Below are 22,198 nucleotides of genomic sequence, written 5' to 3'. Positions count from 1 at the left end.
CTAGTGGGGACACACTTATGAACTCAGAATATTGTGAATACTATAATGGGATGTACATATACTATGAAGATTTGTTTTTCACCTTTGACTAATGAGAAAGGAGCTTACACAAGACTAAAGATGAAAGGGACCTTCAGGCAATAGTAAAGTGATGATGGTGAAGAAAGGGTCAGTACAAATCATTGACATAAGGAAGAAAAGTAGCAAGAGGTTCAATTTCAGAGAAGGATAGCATAGAAAAAAGTTGAATGTATAGGAAGTTTATCCATGTCAGAGTTGAGAAAATTAGCTTATCCTTAAGAAAACAATGCTCAGTACACAAGAAGATATTCTCCCTCTGTAAAAGCAAGTTCAGCAACCTAGAAAAAGTTCTGAACAAAAGGTGTCTAAACACCAGAAACACAAAGGACCATGTAATTCCTGAAATGGGGTCGAATAACATGGGAGCTAAGAGCCGAGGCCCCTGAGACAGATTCCCTAGGTTCGAACTCTGACTCCACTGTCTATTATGTTGTGTGACTTTGGGCAATTACTAAACCTCTCAGTGCATTTTTTTCCCTGGTTATATATTTAGACAAAGTCAACAATAGCTTCTATGTTATAGATTTTTTGTGAAGCTTAAATTAAGTAATCTACTTAAAGCACTTAGCTCAGCTCTTAGCACATAAGCAGGACTCAAATAAGCATTTCCTGTTATTACTAGTTTTCTAGGGAATTCATATTTTAATTTTTCACATATTTACTGGGCACCTTAAGTAGATTATACTCAGCCTGAGCTGTCACTGAGGAGACATTGGGAAACTAAATTGCCAAGATCCTTGCCCACAAAGGGCTTTCAATTGGCAGAAAGAGGAAGAAATATTAATAATAGGTAATCGCAATGTAATGTGAAGATAGAAAAGGAAAATGGGGATATATGTAATTCCCATAAAGATAATAAAAACTAAAAAGTTTTAGTCAAACGTTGGATTGACTGACTCTATTTATTAAATGTACTGATTGATGAGGCAAATTGAATTGACCATCTATTTTAGCATCATAACACAGCATGCCAGTTTTCTGAGTTAAGGTAGCTGTAGTGGGGAGAAGGCAGAGTAAAGAATGCAGCAGGAATAAGGGTGTTAAAAGAGTCCAGAAAGATGAGGCCCCGTCCTTCCTGTAAAGCGAAATAGCAAATGTGAGTTCTCTTCTCTATGCTTTCTCCTTCTCTGACCTCACCTAGAATAGAAATTTGCAAATTAAAAAATTGGTAATGGGTTATGGGGAAAACAGTCCAAACAAACAAAAAATCTGAATTAAAGAAGTTTTAATTACAGTTTTACTACTTTTAAGCATATAAAATAATGAAGTTATTTTATAGGCACCAGGGAGGATATATATCTTGAAAGCAGGAACTACATATAATCACACATATTTATATACATATAAAATCATAGTGTGTATATATATATATACACATATATATGTATACACACATATGTATGTATATGTACACACACATACATGTAGGTATATGCACACACACATATATAAATATATATAACTCCCTGCTTTCAAGATGCTCAAAATCTAGCGAAGAAAATAACGTAGCCTCTGCAATTGTGTCTAACTTATCTCTGCCCCTATTCTTGCTGCCTTTCAATCCATCCAGGAACCTGGATGATCTTTCTAAAAGCCATCTGATCAAGACCCTCCTCTGCTTAAAAGCCCGTTTTGCTGTTAGGATAAAATGCAAATTGCTGAGCATCGTACAAGCCCACCATAACCTAGTCCCTATTACTTCTGCAGTTGCATCCTTTGCCATCACCTCTCCATCCTCCTCTTCCTCCCCTCCTTCCCTGCTCCTGGACCCTACCCTCCCAGCCACACTGAGTGACATACATTTCCTTGAAAGTGCCTGGCTTTGTTTATGTGTCTCTCTCTGCCTGGAATACCTTTCCTTCTATTCTACCTGATAAATGTCCAAGGCACAGGGCATCCCAAGCATCGCCATTTCTATGGAAGCTTTCTCTGACATAGACACACGCACACATGCACACACACACACACACACACACACACATGCACACACACACACATACACTGCCTCTTCATTCTCCATAGTATCACCAAATTGTTCCACTACTGAGTCATACTACCGTGTATGACGCTGTCGTATGTGCTGTCCAGATCCCCACTTCACAACTGAGGCAGTGAGTCTCAGTTGACTACCTTCAGGGAAATTTTCCTTGGCTGAAATTACCCTGTTTTTCCCAAGGCAACTCAAATTCCATGATGAGTCAATGAAAAGGGTAGGATACAAAAGTGCCCTTGCTGCAAAGTGAGACAGCTGTGAAGTGTCACCCCTGCTCCAGGGCTCCTGGGAGGACCATATGGTAACAGTTCGACTCCTTCCTCTGCCCGATCCTCTTCTGTTCACGTCCCACAGGGGTTGATCAATGCACTCCCCAATAAACCTCATCTCAGAGTGTATTTCCCTGGGATGCTAAGCTAAGACACTCTATTTTACACTTACGTTTTTAGAGCTATTTTCACAAACCATCTGTAAGCATTTTAAGGCGTGGTCTGTGTGCACTGCTGTGTCCCTCAGTACAGCCTGTCAATAAAGGCACGCAAAATAATGAATAAACAATATATGAACCAAGTTATACGAAGTTTGTTCCTGGTCAAGACTGCATGATATCTCCAATAATAATCCCCCCTCTTCTACACTCAAAAAATCTTTGCACTTTAACAGACTCATGACGACCCAGAACGGCACCTACATTTCTCAGCTACCCTTATACCTAGCTATGGCCACATGACTAATTATTGGTCTGTGGGATATAAGCAAAAGTGATACGTGCAACTTTTGCATCATATCCTTAAAACAGATAAATGGGCCCTCTTTTGTCCCTGCTGTGCCCTCCCACTGGCTGTGATGTGGATGTAATGATTTATAATGGTTTGGACTTTCTTTGACCATTTGCACCAGGCCAACACCTTGGGATGGAAGAGTCTGGGTCCAATACGAAGGAGCATTAGGCTCAGTCTGTTAAATGAAAGAGAAATCCATTTCAATTTTAAGGCCTCAGATCTTAGAGTCTATATTATAGCATCCTATAACACTAACATAAACAACGGCAGAATGTTAATTTGCCTAAAGATCAATTTGTTAAATGCCAATTTGCCAAATTTACCACATGCATCTATTAACCAAGAACTTTTTCTTTTACATGTTTATAAAGTTGTCATAAGTTTATGGCCCTACAATAAAATACTGTGGGAAGCCAAGACTCTAAGCTCCTCAGACTCTCCTCTGTCTCCATCCCCTCCCTGTCTGTCTGCGCCTTAGTCTCCCCACTCTCCAGAATAGACAGTTGAGGTTGTGCTTGACCTACTCTTCTTCTTCCTTCAGTAGAAGGTCGCTGTCTCTGCCCTGGCGCATTTCAGCTGCAGTAGCGTGGTGGTGGGGCAGAGCAAACTCAACATTCCTTTAAAAACTGTTGTGAAGAAAAAAGGAAAACTCATCAATACCTAACAGAAATTATCAAAAACTGCTAAAAATTATTAAAAGCATTACTATGCTATCCAATATAAATTTTTATAAACTTTATAAATATTTAAAAGAAACACAAGCATTTAGTAAAAGATAAATTAGGAACTTGTGTTAAGCCATATTTAGGCCAGGAGCAGAAACCTTATCTTCAAAGCCATTTGTCTTGATCCTGTCTTGCTTTATCTCCTAGGGGCCTGTGATCAGCGGGCCTGGGCAGGCCTGGGAGGTCTGGACGGCGACCTGGGGACGGGGTGTGGAGCCGGAGGGCCTGGTCATGCCCTGAAACTCTTTGCCAACGAAAACCCCCTATGAAGCATTGAAGGGGGAACAGCCTCATTCACCCCCCGTTCCTATAAAACTCCATACTCCTCTTTGATCTGGGAGGTTATGATCTGTTCCCTCTGCTCTAACCTGACCTCCTGCAGCTCAAACATGCCAAATAAATTCTAATAGACCAATCTTGGTCTCCTGCAACTCATTCCTCTGGCTGTGCCTAACAACTTGATCATTTGATTCTTTGGTGAACAGCAATTCAAATAATTGATCTCAGGTACTTAGAATGGGATTTCTCTTTCTGGAAATTATGTATTGGCTTTTTTCAAATCTACCTTGCGGCCAAAAACAAAGAGAAAATATGCACATACCAGTTTTGCAAAACTCTACTTGCGGGTATCAGTAATGCAAGCTCAAGAGAAGGAAAGCACAGAGAAGTTAGCCTGGAATTTGAATTGCTATTCCTCTGGAAGTATTTGCTGATATAAAACCTGCAGCTGAGGATCTGAAGTGACAAAAATTGAAATTCAGGACCTACCAAGGAGGAGGAGGGGCATCTTATAAACCAGCTAAAGTTTTCAAGCAGGTCCTTGAAGGCATATACCTTAGAGGTAGAGGTAAAGTAGACCTGATCAGTCCTTCCTAAGACTGAAGACCAGCTGCTATTCAGATCAGTCCTTGACTGAATTAAAGAGATCTGCCCCAGCTATACATGCTTCTCAGAAGTAAAAGTAAATTCTCTCTGAAAAAGAACATTATCCACAGCTTCAAATTATCTCTACAGTTCTTCATAAATAAAGCTGTTATAGTGAAATTGTATCACTTAAAATTCATATCCCTAAAGCCTAACTCCCAGTAGCACATAATGTGACTGTATTAGGAGATACGGCCTTTACAAAAGGTAATTCAGTTAAAACAAGGCCATTAGGGTGAAGCCTAATCCAATCTGACTGGTGTCCTTATAAGAAAATGAGATTAAGACACAGAGAGACACCAGGGATACACAGAGCAAAGACCATCTGAGGACACAGTGAGAGGGCAGCTACGAGTATCTCAAGGCCAAGAAAAGAGGTCTCATGCGAAACCAAACCTGATACCACCTTGATCTCAGATTTCTAAACCCCAGAACTGTGAGAACATAAATTTCTGTTATTTAAGCCACCCAGTCTGTAGTAGTTTGTTATGATAACACTAGCAATCTAGTACAACTACCTAGAAGTTAATTTTTAATAAGAAAAAAAAAAGGAACTGACCACAAACTAAGGGGAAAAAAACAACACAGAACAGACCCATGGGAGATCCAAATATTAGAATTAGAAACTATTTTGAAATAGTTGTTATTCATATGTTCAAAAAGTGAAAAGAATAAAAAAGAAAGAATAGACATCCTAGAAATTTTAAAGAGGCAACAGTTGAAATTAAGATGAGTTTAACAGCACAGGAGACACAGCTAAGGAGAAAATTTGTGGATGGAAGATTAATCAGAAGAAAATTTCCAGATTGATGCAAAGAGAGACATAAGGGAATAGTGTAAACGTGTAACATACATGTAATTGGAGCTCCAAGAAGAGACAAGGAGAAAGAACTGAGCAGAACCAATATTTAAAGAGATAACGGCTGATAGTTTTCCAAAATTAATGAACGACATCAAGCGATACAGTCAAGAATCTCTACAAATGAGATGAGAGTGATCTCAAGGATGAGAGTGATCAACTATGTCAAATGGCCCTAATAAGTCAAGAAAGATGAGAATTAAGAAATGACTATTGGATTTAGCAGCAGGGGTCACTGGTAACCTTGACAAGAGCAGCTTGGGTGAACTGATAAAAGTAAAAGCATGATTGAAGTGGGTTCAAAAAAGAAAAAGACAACAAGCATCAGATACTACAAACACAGACAATCTGAAGCAGTCTTTCGCTAAAGGAGAATGGGAGATTGAGACAATGGCCAAAACAGAAGTGAGATCAAGAGAGGTGCCTTTTTGTTTGTTTTGCTTTTTTAAGGAGGATGGGGGGGGAAAAAACAGCCCGTCTCTGTGCTACTGGAAATCATCCAGTAAAGAGAGAAAGGAAAATTTCTTAAGTGATGCCTTACGTAGGTGGAAAGAGATAAAAACGCATGTGCAAGGGGAGACATTAGCTTTAGATAGGAGCGTGGACATTTTATACACAGTAATAATACAGAAGACACAGACTCCGTGTGTACAGCTGTGCATAGCTGGATGGATGCAATGGAAGCTCAGAGATGTTCCCTGCACAACGCTTCTATTTCCTTAGTAATATAGAAAGCAAGGTCATTACCTAAGTGTCAGAATGGAGGAGGAAGTGTTTGAAGTTTGAAGAAAGAGGAGAAATAATGAAATAATCATCTAGGAGAGTGGAAGAGAGTAGACTAAAGAAATAGGGTGTTATTGCTGACCGGCATTGAAGCTTCCAAATAAAGTCAGCCTGCAAAGTACAAAGGGAGTAATACTAAGCTAGCTAAGGTGAGAGAAAGGAAAAAGGACAGAGGGAGGGAGGGAGGGAGAAAAGGAGGGAAGAACGTAAACTTGTAAACTACTTCCACCTATTTAGACTCAGGATCTTGCTTGGGGTCTCTTCACAGACTGTTGTCTCATAAATCCATGCCTATGATCATATTTCTTTTGCCTAAAGTAGCCTTTCTTCTTTTTTTCCTGGCAGAACTCGTTTTCATTCTCTGTGGCTTCCCCTGACCCACAGGAAATCTTTGTGTTTTTCCATCCTTTGTGCCACCACTGTCCTTAGTACATACTTCTATTACTGTATTGAGCACAATGTGATATTTTTAATGTTAGTCTTCCTACTGAACTATGCGCTCCCTTAGGGCAAAGACTATCTCAAGCATCTCTGTATTCTTACCTAACACCCTGTCTAGGTATTCAATAACTATTTATACTGGGAACTGAAAGGACATTTTCTTATCTTTAATGAGAGTATCAGAACATTCCTGAATTTTTTTCTAACAAGGAAAATTAAAACTTGCACAAAAAAGTTTTTTTAAGCTTTCATCTGTTTATTCAATAAGATGTGTTTAAAAATAGGTTGGACCCCATTATTCTTTGTGAATAATGCACATCACCATGGAAAAAGATCAACTTCATTATATTTTATAACACTTTATTAAGAGTGAACCCATATCAGTATTCCTAAACTATAAACCATGAGGAACTGAAGTATCAAAGGATACACATTAGGGATTATATGTAATAGATTAAACCCCTTAAATTTCCTTATTGCCTTTATACAATCAATGTATAATATTTAAGCAAAATTGAATTCCTTATTAAGCAAACCATGTTTGCATACACTGCCTTCTCTTTATCTTTCTGTGCCTTTTTTTAAATTCAACTTTCAGCAATTCTGCCTGGATAGCTTTATCTTCCGGTGCTATCTCCTGAGCTTTCTTAAGATCAGCTAATGCTTGATTGTGTTCCTTTAATCCTTGCCATCCTTGAGCTCTTTAGTTCAGTGCTTTGGTATTTGATGGGTCTATTTCAAGAGCCTCCAAACAACTGTCAGTTGCTCCCTGCCAATGTGACATCCTCAGTTTACGAATACCAACATTCAGCATGCAGCTTAAAAGCTACAGGTTGCAGTTTCGATATATCTGCTTTCTCAGTAATACCCTTTGAACCATCCTCAAATTTCTGTATATTTTTTAATGGTCATCGCTCAGTTCTGGGATTTGAAAAAAGTATTTCTAGTGTTTTCTAAATCTCCTGTTATTAATATTTCATATGCATCTTTTAAATCTATATCTACATCCTCGGGGAAATCTGGATGACTTTCACCAGAACCGTCTTTTGGGAATATTCCCAATCATTCCCTTTCCTTCAATTCTCTGCATTCTGCAGTAATGCAAAACTTGACCAGTTTTTCACCTTTCACTTCTACACTTTCCAGAATTCTTCCCACACCAATTCCTTTAAATACTGGCCAAGTACCACACATTTCCCATTCAAGTGAGGAGTTGGAAGCGTTGTGATAAAAAAAACTGAGAACCATTTGCGTTTCAGCCTTCATTTACCATGCTCAATAAACCCTCCTGGTCATGCTTATAATAGAAATGTTCATGTTCAAATTTTTCACCATAAATACTTTCTCCACCTGTCCCATTCTGATTTGAGAAGTCTCCATCCTGAACCATCCTGAACCATAAATTTCTTAATAATTCAATGGAACAACCATCCTTTGAAATGAAGAGGTTTCCCAGTGGTGGCTCCAATGCCTTTTTCTCCTCATATATAATGCACAAAATTTTCTGCTGTTTTGGGTACAATATCTGAAAATAATTCTAAGACTTCAACCAACACATTCAGCTCCCATGTCCACATCAAAGAAGACTTGTGGGTTACTGGGGTTGGAGGGGTAAGCTTGGGGGTATGGATGTGACAGCTTGCCCTGCAGATGCACTTGGAAGCAGCTCAGAGCATCTCGTGGTGGCCAGGCAGCTGAAACCCCAGAGCAGCTCTCTGAGCGAAGACCTGGTGGCCAAAACCTGCACAAATTTTTAACAAAATATTGTTTACATGGTCTGTGTAATTGTCTACAACTGTTATATGAAAAGCAGCATTGTACATTTCCTTTCTCTTTATTCATCTCTACCAGCTTGTTGCAATGCCCAATAAAATCTCCATTAGACATCCACTCTTTCAAGTATATAAAATATAAACAAGGAATATCCTAATCTTTTTAAGAGGAAAAGGAACAGTTAAATATAAGCAACTTTTCTAATGTGTACCTATTGAATTGTCCCCCAGCCCCTCTTTCTGCTCAGCATCCTCCCTCACATCCACCCAGCCCCATTTACGTGGGGAAAAGAATGGCTCCCAATAATCATGCTTGTTCATATGACTCCCATCTACTGGCCGCAACGGACTAGTGTGAAAGTAAGTATCTTAACCAAGTTGGGCTACTAAGAGTTCTGCCTCTAAAATTTGGAATTTGGAGCAAAAGAAAAATTTAGCTTCTCTTCTAGTGGTTTACTTGTTACAAGTAAATTCAGAAACTAGGAGCCATGTTCTTCCATGTCAACCAGAAAAGTAGAAGAAATCTGTCTAGAGGAGAGAAAACTGATACAGACTCATCTAGGGTAGTTAATGAGAGACCCAGACAGAGTCTGATAGTATACCAGCACCTGGTTCTAGACGTGACTACTACTCAATCCGTGGGTGCCATGAGATATCTATACATCTTCTTTCTGCTTTAACTGAGCTCAAATGGAATTCTGTTGCTTGTACCAAAAGAGTCATAAGAGAAATTTATTAGAAACTGTCCAATTAAAGCCTAATGTCATTCTTCAACAAAGTAATGTGAGCAATTATCATTAAATAATGGAAGACATTTCCAACACTCCTCTCCCCAGCGTGGTGTTGGCTATCCACAAGGTAAACTGTGATGAGAGGATGGTTTGGGGACCCCACAGTGGTGAATTTAAATAAATCTGGGTGGCTGAGACTGTAAAGAGTAGGCACAGCCACAGAACACTGAGCACCTGGAGAGAAGCTAAGAGTTACAAAGGAGGAATAGGTTTGCTGCAGTGGAAGAAGAATAGGGTTGACATTTGCCTACTTTGCAATTCACAATATCAAATCAAGGATACTATTATTGATATATACTCAATTAAAAAAATGAAATAAAAAAAGAGGAGCAAGAGGAAGAAGAGTAGAAGGAGGAAGAGGAGGGGGAGGGAGAAGAGAAGGAGAGAGGGAAAGGAAAAGAATAATGAAGGAACAAAGGAGATAAACTCTCAAGTTATCTTCAAATTTCAAGAGGAAACGAGCTATGAATGGAGAGAAGCCACTTCTTGAATATAACAGTTCAACTGTAAAAAGAGTATTGCTGCAGATTTTTAAAATCAAGCAAACAACATGCCTGTTAAATTACTGAGTTTTCAAACTCCAGCAATTCACTGAAAAAAGAAAATTTGATCTCCCTTGAATTTCTTATAATTGGATTTTTTTCTTTAGTAAAAGAAATAAATGATCAGACATCATCACAATAAAAAGTTTCTAAGTAATGGGCTAACTTCAGAACACTTTGGGTTTGGTGATTATTTCAAGATATTTTTCAAATGTCTGTGGCTTTACCAAACCCAAAACATGTTGTGTTTTACCAAACCCCAAAAAAGTTTTGCCAAGTTCTTTTTTTACATTTAATTTTTTAAGTCATGTGTATTTTATGTGAAATTTAATTCATATGTTTCTGATTTTATACACAAATAATCAAAATTGTTTTGTATGAACTATTTGATGTTCACAGACACATTTCACAAACTATGAAAAGTATTTTAATAATCTTTTAAAGCCTTTTTTCCTAGAAATGGGCAATTTTTTTTTCCTTGAATTTAGTTAATTCTTCTCCTTTTCCCCCTAACTTAGATCCCAAAAGTAATTAAAATATAAAAGGCTGGACTTTTTGTTTGTTTGTTTTAATTACAAATGAAGAAAGTTCCATGTTTTTCTGAGTAACACAAAGATAGAAAACTGGGGAGATTTTCTTACTAATCCCTTATTCCTTTTTGCTATTCTTTCATTTCTTTTTTTCTACACTTTATTAAAGAAAAAAATATTATGTATGTTTAATGGGAAAATTTAGTGCAAAGAATTTAATCTCCTAAAAAAAGTGGCAACTTCAGTAAAGTCTGTGTAGAATAGGCAAAGATGAACAATAGTTATGTAAAGAAGTAACTGCACAGTACCATATTATCACTGATAATGCTAACACCAAAAAGACACTAGGAAAAATTGACAAAAAGCCATCGTTGATGGTCAGTTCTCTAAACTAAGATGTAATCAAGGGAGCTAATTAAAATATTTTTATGCATCCTTTACCATTCGCTCTTTCACCTGTCTCTCTGTCTCTCTCTCTCTCTCTCACACACATACACACACACACACACACACACACACACAAACACTTTTAAAATGAGACCTTAGAATTTAACATTTGAAATCACAATATAATCCTTTTTATCTTTTCTTCTGAATAATTTGGAAGAACTATGCAAACTGTCTTCATTAGTTTGAAGAGGTTTTTGCCTCTCTGTAATGAAAATACCAACAATAATAAAATTTGTCTATTTCATTAGAAGATTTAATTCTACATAATTATTTATATTCCTACATTAATAGTTTACCACTTTAATATTCTCTTCCTCTGTGAGAATTCTTCCTATTCTTACATTACTGGAGCTTACCTCTTTAACCTTCTATACCTTTGCCTAAGTATTTCATTCATTTTTTTAAATAACATTTATTAGACACTTACTATATGTCAGGCATTCTACTACATTCTAGGGATACAGATGTGACCAAAACTGACAAAAAAATCTGTCCTTTTGGCCTATGTTCCAAAATATTATCATAAAATTAACTAGACAGAAAGGATAGTAGTAGTTACATAATTTACAATTAAATGTTTTGTTTAAGGATATGATTAAGTGGATTAACTATGGCCACATTGACACTTTTATTATTGAAAGTATTTCATTCTTAAGTTGTTTACAATTTTACCTGATACTTGAGCACCTTTCATAATGTTTGCATCAAAAAATATCATGAATAAATATTAGGACTAAAAGCCACAGACCTGACATCTCTATGAATATTAAGTTTCTGCTTATATAGCATATCATTCTATTAGATCAAGAAACTATTTAAAGGATTTCACCCGCGAAGGCTTAGAGAAATTAAATTATCATCACAAGAACACAAAATTCTCAAATAAGTGTCACATTTATCACACAAAGTTTGGGATATCAAATTTCCTCAAACTGAATCTCTGTATGTGGATTTAGAAACACCTTGCCATTGGGAAAACACAGCTTGCCTGCAGCACTCAGCTTACAAGAAGGAAATTAAGAAATTTGCAAAACATTGTATTTCAAGAGTAAAAGAGGCATAAAAATGCATGCCTCCCAGTAACTAAAAATTAATACTCAGAATAGATTTTAACAATAATACACTTTTTGTTTAGCATTTCTGGCCTGAGAGCCCTCCTAGTACATGTGTTGTAGACAATTATCTAGCAAATGCACTATTTTGTAGTCATTCAGTATGGCAGGAGTGAGGGCTGTGGGGTCAGTGCAGATTAGAACACTACCTTGATTACTTTCTAGCTGTGTGACTTTGGCTGGGTCACTTTAACCTTGTTGAGATTTATAGGGTTGTTATCAAAATTTAATGAACCAGATACTACCTATTTTATTTCATTTAATCACCACAACAATCCTGTAATAATTCAATAAGTAACACCCTGTAATAATTTAATAGGTATTTTAGAGTTAAAGAAATAATTTAAATAAAATGTCTGCCATAGTACTTGGCACATAGTAAACACTCATAAGTTAGGTCCCTTCCCTACTGCGTGAGAGTACATAAAGTCTCTTATATGCACAAGGAGAGCAAAATGTATATTTAGCTGTTTAGTTATTTAATACTTGTCTTGGGCTTAATAAACACTGTTCATCCTTTTTAGAATCAGTTTGAATGACTAGTAGACGGCCGTAAAAAGTAGGTCCCTTCTACTGCTTGGTCTATCCTTTCACAAGTCAAAAACAGCAAGGCTTATAGTAAAGACTAAAGACAAATGAGTTTAGTCATCTCACATTCCAGTAGATTCCTTTCTTTCTTTTGGTGTCTCTTCAGGGAAAAAGAAGGGCCAATTCTCCTCTTCCTTCCATTTCTCCCATTTTATTTCATTTTTGTCATATATTTTATTTCTACATGTGCTATAAATCCCATAACAATTTATTCCTTTTATTTTAAACAGTCAGTTATCTATTAAAAAATAACAAAAGTTAGTACTTTACAGTTATGCACATATTTTTCATTTTCTATGCCTTTCATTCCATCCTATGGTTCAGTATTATTCACAGTGGCTAAAATATGGAAACAACCAAAGTGTCATTCCATAGATGAATGGATAAAGACGTGATTCATATATACAATGGAATACTGCTTAGCGATAAGAAAAAATGAAATACTGACATTTGTGAGAACATAGATGAGTCAGTCCTGAGAATATTATGCTAAGTGAAATAAGTAAACAGAAAAAATCGAGAACAATATGATTTTACTCATATGTCGGTTATAAAACTGAAAGCAACAATCAGACAAACAAAAACTCACAAATACTGAACAGTACAGTGGTTATCAGAGAAAAGGGGGGAGAGGCAGAAAGGGTAAAGAAACTCAAATATATGGTAACAAAAGGATATTTGACTTTGGGTAGTAAACACACAACGCATTGTACAGATGATGTATTACAGAACTGTAATACTTGAAACTGTATAATATTGAAACACTTGAAACTGTATAATATTATTAACTAATGTCACCCCAATAAATTTTTTATAAGAGTTAAGAATACATAACTAAATGCAGTTTTAGTCTAAAGGGAAACATATGGCTTATGATACTCTATATGGCTTTACTTATATATGTATTATACATGTTAAAATATATATAATATGTAACATATATCCATATATGTGTGTGTGTGTGTGTGTGTGTGTGTGTATATATATATATATATGTATACTCAAGAAGGGTCAATTCTTAAGAGTGACATCTTCCATAAAGAAAGATGAGTGGGGGTATTTCCGGTCAAGACAGTGGAGTAGGTGAATACTGTGCTTGTCTCCTCTCATGACTACATCCAAATGACAACTAAACTACAGAACAACATTGAGAATTGCCTGAAGTCTAGCTGAACTGAAGTACAACAAGGACATACAGAAGACACCTCAAGACTGATAGGAGGAGTAGAGACATGGAACAGGTTGGTACCAAACCTATGTGAGACCATTAAACATCAGGAGGGATATCTTGGCTGCCAGCGTGCTTCCAGAGGAGTGAGGGATCCCAGACCCCCACCAGGCTCACCAGCCCAGTATGCCAGTGAGAGGAAGAAAAGGCCCCATAACTTGTGGCTGTGAAAAACAGCAGAGATTGTGGCTAGGTGAGACAGAGGATGACTAGAGTTCCAGGGGTTCCTCTTAAAAGGCCAGCACATAGACTTACTCGCTGACAGATTCACTCACTCTGAGCTCCATCTCTATGGCAGCAGCTTGAAAAGTACCAAGTACATACAGGGCAGAACTGAGTTGTCTGGCTTCAGATAGAGCAGGAGGCACATCTTTCTCCCAGAAGAGTGCTGGCAGAATGTATTGTTTCTTTGTTGAGCCTTTCCTGTTCCCAGAGTGCAGACAGAGGTGGCTGCCATATCTGGGTTTCTATCAACTTTGCTCACACCATTTGCCTGCCCCACCCTCGTGATTCCCTGAAACTCCAAACCACCCAACTTTTGGGTACACCCAAGCCACTTCCAATAGCTTTTCCAGGCAAACAGCCTATCTTGGCTCCTGCTGCATACTTTACTAAAATTTCTCAAAGGTTCACAAAACCGAAATAAGCAGCATCTGATTTCCACATGTCTTGTATATCTTGTTGAGTAGCCCCAAGCTTGGCACTAGTGGCAGCTGGCCTCAGTTCTCAGCTTGGCTTCTTGAGGCACCTCCAAGCCTAAAACAAGTGACGACCATCTGCGGATTGCTTTGTGGCTCATGCCAGGTGGCTCTGGGCAGGGTACAGGCTGTGGCTGAACTTGTCCTAAGGCTGGGCCCCTCCCAGGAGGCCCTGAGGCTGGCATGCCCAGTGGCCAGCTTCAGGAGAAGTGGGAGCATCACCTTGCCACCCCCAAAGACAACACACCCAAAGAACAGACTTGACAGGCACCAGAGCCCCATTAAAGCAAATCCTGCTCTGCATGGTTAGCCTCTGCACCACAACTCCTCCACTACAGTCATGGCCAGTCCTCACAACCAATGAGGGTCAATACCTCCTATTGACCTGCAAACATCAACAAAGAGTCAAGAACAACAGGAGGGCATATGCAATCCACACAAGGACACACATGAAGTACACAGCTCAGGTGACCAGAAAGACTGTGCCACTGAGCCACACAGGACACCTACTACATAAGGTCACTCTACTAAGACTGGGAGACATAGCAGCTCTACCTAATACATAGAAGCAAATACAGGGAGGCAGCCAAAATGGGGAAACAAAGAAACATGTCCCAAATAAAAGAGGAGAACAAAGCTCCACAAAAAGAACTAAACAAAATGGAGACAGGCAATCTACCACATGCAGAGTTCTAAACACTGGTTATAAGGATGCTCAGTGAGCTCCTGGAGAATTTCAATAAAGAGATAGAAAACATAAAAATGGAGATACAAAACATAAGAAAAAACTAGTCAGAAATAAAGAATACAATAATGGAAATGAAGAATACATAAGAGGGACTCTAAGTAGATTAGAGGAAGCAGAGGATCGGATCAGCAATTTGGAAGATAAGGTAGCAGAAAACACCCAATCAAAACAGCAAAAAGAAAAAAAATTGAAGGGTTTAAGGGGCCTCTGGGACAACATCAAGTATACCAACATTTGTATCATAGAGGTGCCAGAAGGAGAAGAGAGACAGCAAGTAATTGAAAACTTATTTGAAGAAATAATGACAGAAAACTTCCCTAACCTGGCAAAGGAAACAGACATACAAGCAAGTGCAGAGAGTCCCAAACAAGATGAATCCCAAAAGGCCCATACCAAGACACATCATAATTAAAATGTCAAAGCTTAAAAACAAAGAGAGAATCTTAAAAGCAGCAAGAGAAAAGCAATTAGTTACCTACAAGGGAGCTCCCATAAGACTGTCAGCTGATTTCTCAACAGAATCTTTGCAGGGCAGAAGGGATTGGTAGGAAATATTGAAAGTGATGAAAAGAAAGGACCTAAAACCAAGACTACTCTACCCAGAAGGCTATCATTTAGAATCAAAGGACAGATAAAGAACTTGCCAGACAAAAAAAACTAAAGGAGTTCATCACCACCAAACCAGTATTACAAGGAATGTTAGAGGGATTTCTTTAAGATAGGAAAAAAAAAGGTCAAAAATATGAATAATAAAATGGTAATAACTACATATCTATCAACAATTACTTTAAATATAAATGGATTAAATGCTCCAATCAAAAGACATAGGGGAGTGACGTCATAGGAATGGCGGCAGCAGGGCGCACTATCTGAGTTCTCCTCCAGATCTTGTTGCAAACGGGAACTATAACCCATCGAGGAAATTTTCGCTCACCACACAATATTGTGGAGAGATTCGTGGATTGCTTGAAGCTAAGAAATTCTTGGGGATAAGCTAACTGGACGGAGCAAGGAGAGGAGGAGGAGAAGCGGCGTGGGAGCGCCCGGCCGGCAGCGGCGGGAGAGCCCAGCCCCCAGCGGAGCCTCAGCTGGCGGGGGCGAGGACCGAAAACCACGGAGCCGGGCAGGCGCGGGATCCCAGGCGGAACGGAGAGCGCAGAGACCGGGGGTAGGCCCTTTCCCTGCTCCCACGGCTGATTTCTCCCGCCGGGAAGGCGGCGCGCCCTGCGGCGGACGGGGGGCGCAGTCTCCATACCTGGGCCCCTCCCCCCGCCCTGCCCTCCCAATCCTACCCCGCCCTTCCAGAGACTGGGACTGGAAACCGCGGTGCAGCCCCGCTGTGCCGGGCACGCAGAGCGCAGAGACCGGGAGGCGGGCGCTTTCCCTGCGTCCCGCGGCTGATTTCTCCCGCCGGGAAGGCGGCGCGCCCTGCGGCGGACGGGGGGCGCAGTCTCCATACCTGGGCCCCTCCCCCCCGCCCTGCCCTCCCAATCTTACCCCGCCCTTCCAGAGACTTAAACCGGCCCCTGAACTGAGAAGTGGTATCTAACGCTCACGCTTTGGGAAGCCTGACGGGCAGCCCTGACCCAGGCAGACTGGGCAGTGTGCGTGATTTTGGCTGCGCTAGGAGAGAAGAGACGCCTCCACCCCCAGCCACCACCTTTTCTGGCCTGCGGGAAGAGGGCGACGCACGGCTGGGCTGGGAGAGTGAAGACCCCTCCATCTCCAGCCCCCACCCTTCCTGGCTTGCCTAGGGTGGGGTGGGTGCAGCGGCCGAGACACACCCGGAGATCAGCAGTGAGGCAGGCGCAGCTCTGGGCTTTCAGCAGATCAGAAATCTTCTGCCCGCACTCACACACACACACTGAAGAGGTGCCTTAAGACTCAAGAGTTTTGGTCACATATCTGGTGGTGCCACTCTCAGTGTGCATTTGTGCAGGCAAGGGCAGAAACTGCACTGATATTGTAAAAACTATCATCCAGACCCCTCAGGCCCACGCTTTTAAGTCTGCAGTCCCAAAGTCTCTCTGGGCACCAGGTGACCGGCTCTGCCTGCGCAATAAGCAGGGGGCTCCTTGGTACAGCAGAGAACAACCTGGACATTGCTTGGTGGGCTTAGGCCGAGACTGTCGCTGCTTTTTGTATTGCTTTGTTTTGTCTTGTTTTGCTTTGTCTTTATATCTTTGATATCTTTGCCTCTGTCGAGTGGGGTTATCAGGTGGTTTTTGCATGTGAACGTATTTGATATTTTTCTTTGTTGTTGTTGTTGTTGTTGTGCTTGGTGATTTGCTTTGTTCTGAAACTGCCCTGCCGGGGCCCAGCTTGTGAGGCACGGTCAGCAGATCAGAAATCTCCCGCCCGCACCCATACACACACACTGAAGGAGTGCCCTAGGACTCACGAGCTCTGGACAAAGGACTGGTGGTGCTCCTCTCGGTGTGCATACGTGCGGACAAGGGCAGAAGCTGCACTGACTTTGTGGAGACTATCATCCAGACCCCTCAGGCCCACGCTTTTAAGTCTGCAGTCCCAAAGTCTCTCTGAGCACCAGATGACCGGCTCTGCCTGCGCAATAAGCAGGGGGCTCTTTGGTACAGCAGAGGACAACCTGGTCATTGCTTGATGGGCTCAGGCCGAGACGGTCGCTGCTTTTTGTTTTGCTTTGTTTTGCTTTGCTTGGTTTTGTTTTGCTTTATCTTGTATCTTTGATATCTTTGCCTGTGTTGAGCGGGGGTTATCGGCTGTTTTTTTTTTTTTTTTTTTTTTTTTTTTTTCTTTTCTTCTTCTTTGCTGTTGTCGTTGCTGCTGTGCTTGGTGATTTGCCTTGTTCTGGGACTTCCCTGCCAGGGCCCAGCTTGGGTGGCACGGGACTCGGCATATCTGGGGGCCAACTCCAGACCAAATCGGAGTGCAGCCGGGGTTGACCTACAGGTCACATACCTAGAGGGGGTTCTCGGCAGGCTCTGGAGCCCATAGAGGCCAAATCACATTGGGGTGGTCAACCCTCACGCAGCAGAGTGCCCTGCGGGGGGCAGAGCCAAGTCTCACGGCAGGTCAGCCCAGGAGTTGACCCCACCTGCTCATTAGCGGGAAGCAATTAAAGATCTTATTGAACGGGACAGTGTACACAACACAAGACTCACCTTTGGAGCACACGCAGAGGAGGACGACGTGGTGCGAGTCAAATATAAAGGACACATACTACACAAGATAACCTAGCAAGAACTAAGAACTCTAGGGGATCTACCTAATATATCAAAATAAACACAGTCAGCCAGAATGGGGAAACAAAGATACACGTCCCAAATAAAAGAACAGAAGAAGCTTCCACAACTGGAACCAAATGAAGCAGACGTAACCAACCTCTCAGAGACTGAGTTCAGAACACTGGTGATAAGAATGTTTAAGGAGCTTAGAGAAGACATAAAGAAGGATGTAGAAATCATAACAAACGAGCTTAGAGAAAACATAAAGAAGGATGTAGAAATCATAACGAAAAACCAGTTGGAACTAAAGAACACAATTACCGAAATTAAGAACTCACTTGAAGGAATTACCAGCAGGCTAGATGAAGCAGAGGATCGAATCAGCGACTTAGAAGACAAGGTAGCAGAGATCACCCAAACGGAACAACAAAAAGAAAAAAGAATAAAAAACAATGAAGATGGCCTAAGAGACCTCTGGGATAACATCAAGCACAACAACATGCGCATCATAGGAATACCAGAAGGTGAAGAGAGCAAGCAAGGGATTGAGAACATATTTGAAGTAATAATGTCTGAAAACTTCCCCAACCTGATGAAGGAAACCAACATACAAGTCCAGGAAGTGCAGAGAGTTCCAACCAGGATTAACCCAAACAGGTCCACACCAAGACACATTATAGTTAAAATGGCAAAGCTTAAAGACAAAGAGAGAATCCTAAAAGCAGCAAGAGAAAGACGGAGGGTTACATACAAGGGAACTCCCATAAGACTATCAAATGATTTTTCTACAGAAACATTGAAGGCCAGGAGGGAGTGGCAGGAGATACTTAAAGTGATGGAAAACAAAGGCCTACAACCTAGATTGCTTTATCCAGCAAGGCTATCATTTAAAGTTGATGGAGAGATAAAGAGCTTTCCAGAAAAAAATAAGCTAAAGGAATTTATTACCACCAAGCCAGCATTGCAAGAAATACTAAAAGGTCTTCTGTAAATAGGAGAAAGATCAAAACAACCTAACTACAAATTTAAAAATGGCAATATCTATGTACCTATCAATAATCACTTTAAATGTAAATGGATTAAATGCTCCAATCAAAAGACATAGGGTGGCTGACTGGATAAGACAGCAAGACCCTTGTATATGCTGTATACAAGAGACTCACCTCAGAACAAAAGACACACACAGGCTGAAAGTGAAGGGTTGGAGTAAGATATTTCATGCAAATGGAAACGAGAAAAAAGCTGGAGTTGCAATACTTATTTCTGACAAAATAGACTTTAAAATGAAGAACATACTAAAAGATAAAGATGGGCACTATATAATAATAAAGGGATCGATCCGACAAGAGGACATAACCCTAGTAAACATCTATGCACCCAACATAGGAGCACCTAAATATATAAAACAGGTACTGACTGACATAAAGGCAGAGATCAACAGTAACACTATTATAGTCGGGGACTTCAACACACCTCTGACCACAAGGGACAGGTCTTCCAGACAGAAAATCAATATGGAAACAACAGCCTTAAATGATACATTGGACCACTTGGATTTAATCGATATTTTCAGAACATTTCACCCCAATGCTGCAAAATACACCTTCTTCTCAAGCGCACATGGAACATTTTCCAAGATAGATCATATGTTAGGCCACAAAACAAGTCTTGATAAATTTAAGAAAATTGAAATCATACCAATTGTCTTCTCTGATCACAATGCTATGAAATTAGAAATGAACTACAGGAAAAAAACGGGAAGACACACCAATTCATGGAGGCTGAATAACTTATTACTAAATAATGAATGGGTCAAGCAGGAGATCAAGGAAGAAATCAAAAGATATTTCGAGATAAATGAAAATGAAAACACGACGACCCAAAATCTTTGGGATGCCGCGAAAGCAGTCCTAAGAGGGAAATTCATAGCTTTGCAGGCCTACCTAAAGAAACAAGAAACATCACTAATCAACAGTTTATCTTCACATTTAAGGGATCTGGAAAAAGAACAGCAAAATAAGCCCAAAGGGAACACAAGGAAGGAGATAATAAAGATCAGAGCAGAATTAAATGAAATAGAAACCAGAAAAACAATACAAAAGATCAATGAATCCAAGAGTTGGTTCTTAGAGAAGATAAACAAAATCGACAAACCATTAGCCAGACTCATTAAAAAAAAGAGAGAGAGGACCCAAATTAATAAAATCAGAAACGAAAGAGGAGAAGTGACAACGGACACTGCAGAAATACAAAGAGTTTTAAGAAGTTACTATGAGCAACTATATGCCAACAAATTTGACAATTTGGAAGAAATGGACAATTTTCTAGAGGCGTACAACCTTCCAAGGCTAACTCAAGAAGAAACAGAAAACCTGAATAGACTGATTACCACCACGGAAATTGAATCAGTAATCAACAGTCTCCCAACAAACAAAAGCCCTGGACCAGATGGCTTTACAGGTGAATTTTACAAAGCGTTCAAAAAAGAATTATCACCAATTCTCCTCAAGCTCTTCCAAAAAATCCAGAAGGAGGAAAGACTCCCAAACACTTTTTACGAAGCCACTATCACCCTGATCCCAAAATTAGACAAAGACACCACAAAAAAAGAAAACTACAGGCCGATATCTTTAATGAACATAGATGCAAAAATCCTCAACAAAATATTAGCAAACAGAATTCAGCAATACATTAAAAAGATCATTCACCACGATCAAGTGGGATTCATTCCTGGTATGCAGGGGTGGTTCAACATCCGCAAATCTATTAATGTGATACACCACATTAACAAAATGAAAAATAAAAATCACATGATCATATCAATAGACGCAGAAAAAGCATTTGATAAAATTCAACAGCCATTTATGATAAAAACCCTTAAGAAAGTGGGAATAGAGGGATCTTATCTCAACATAATAAAGGCCATATATGACAAACCCACAGCTAACATCATACTCAATGGGGAAAAGCTAAAACCATTCCCCCTAAGATCAGGAACAAGGCAAGGATGCCCATTATCTCCGCTTCTATTCAACATAGTTCTGGAAGTTCTTGCCACAGCAATCAGACAAGAAAAAGAAATAAAAGGCATCCAGATTGGTAAGGAGGAAGTAAAGTTATCATTGTATGCAGATGATATGATACTATATATAGAGAACCCTAAAGACTCCACCAAGAAGCTATTAGAGCTGATAGATGAATTTAGTAAAGTGGCAGGATACAAAATTAATATTCAGAAATCAGTTGCATTTGTATATACCAATAATAAAACATCAGAAGGAGAAATTAAAAAAACAATCCCATTTACAATCGCTCCAAAGACTATAAAATACCTGGCAATAAATTTAACCAAAGAAGTAAAAGATCTATACTCAGAAAATTATAAGACACTGATGAAAGGAATGAAGGAAGATATAAATAGATGGAAACACATATCATGTTCATGGATAGGAAGAATTAATATAATTAAAATGTCCATACTGCCTAAGGCAATATACATATTCAATGCAATTCCTATCAAACTGCCAACGTCGTTTTTCACAGAAATAGAACATATAATCCTAAAATTTATATGGGACCATAAAAGACCCCGAATAGCAAAGGCAATCTTGAGAAATAAGAACAAAGTGGGAGGTATAACAATACCTGACTTCAAATTATACTACAAGGCTACAGTAATCAAAACAGCATGGTACTGGCATAAAAACAGACACATAGATCAATGGAACAGAATAGAGAGTCCAGAAATAAATCCACGCCTATATGGCCATTTAATCTACGACAAGGGAAGCAAGAATGTACGATGGAGTAATGACAGTCTATTCAATAAATGGTGCTGGGAAACCTGGACAGACACATGCAAAAAAATGAAGTTGGACCACCTCCTTACACCATATACAAAAATAAATTCAAAATGGCTTAAAGACTTAAATGTAAGGTCTGAAA

The 22,198-nt window shown here is 39.6% G+C and overlaps 1 pseudogene; it reads right to left on the bottom strand.

The window, feature by feature from the left end:
- Positions 1-1,191: 1,191 nt before the first annotated feature.
- The window catches only part of LOC117027096 (peptidyl-prolyl cis-trans isomerase D-like), a 42,023-nt pseudogene continuing 21,016 nt past the window's right edge, over positions 1,192-22,198 (bottom strand).

Source organism: Rhinolophus ferrumequinum, chromosome 9 (genome assembly GCF_004115265.2).
Source record: "Rhinolophus ferrumequinum isolate MPI-CBG mRhiFer1 chromosome 9, mRhiFer1_v1.p, whole genome shotgun sequence".
Classification (NCBI taxonomy): Eukaryota; Metazoa; Chordata; class Mammalia; order Chiroptera; family Rhinolophidae; genus Rhinolophus; species Rhinolophus ferrumequinum.
Note: the sequence above shows the minus strand (reverse complement) of the source record. Positions and strands in the feature narration are given on the sequence as shown.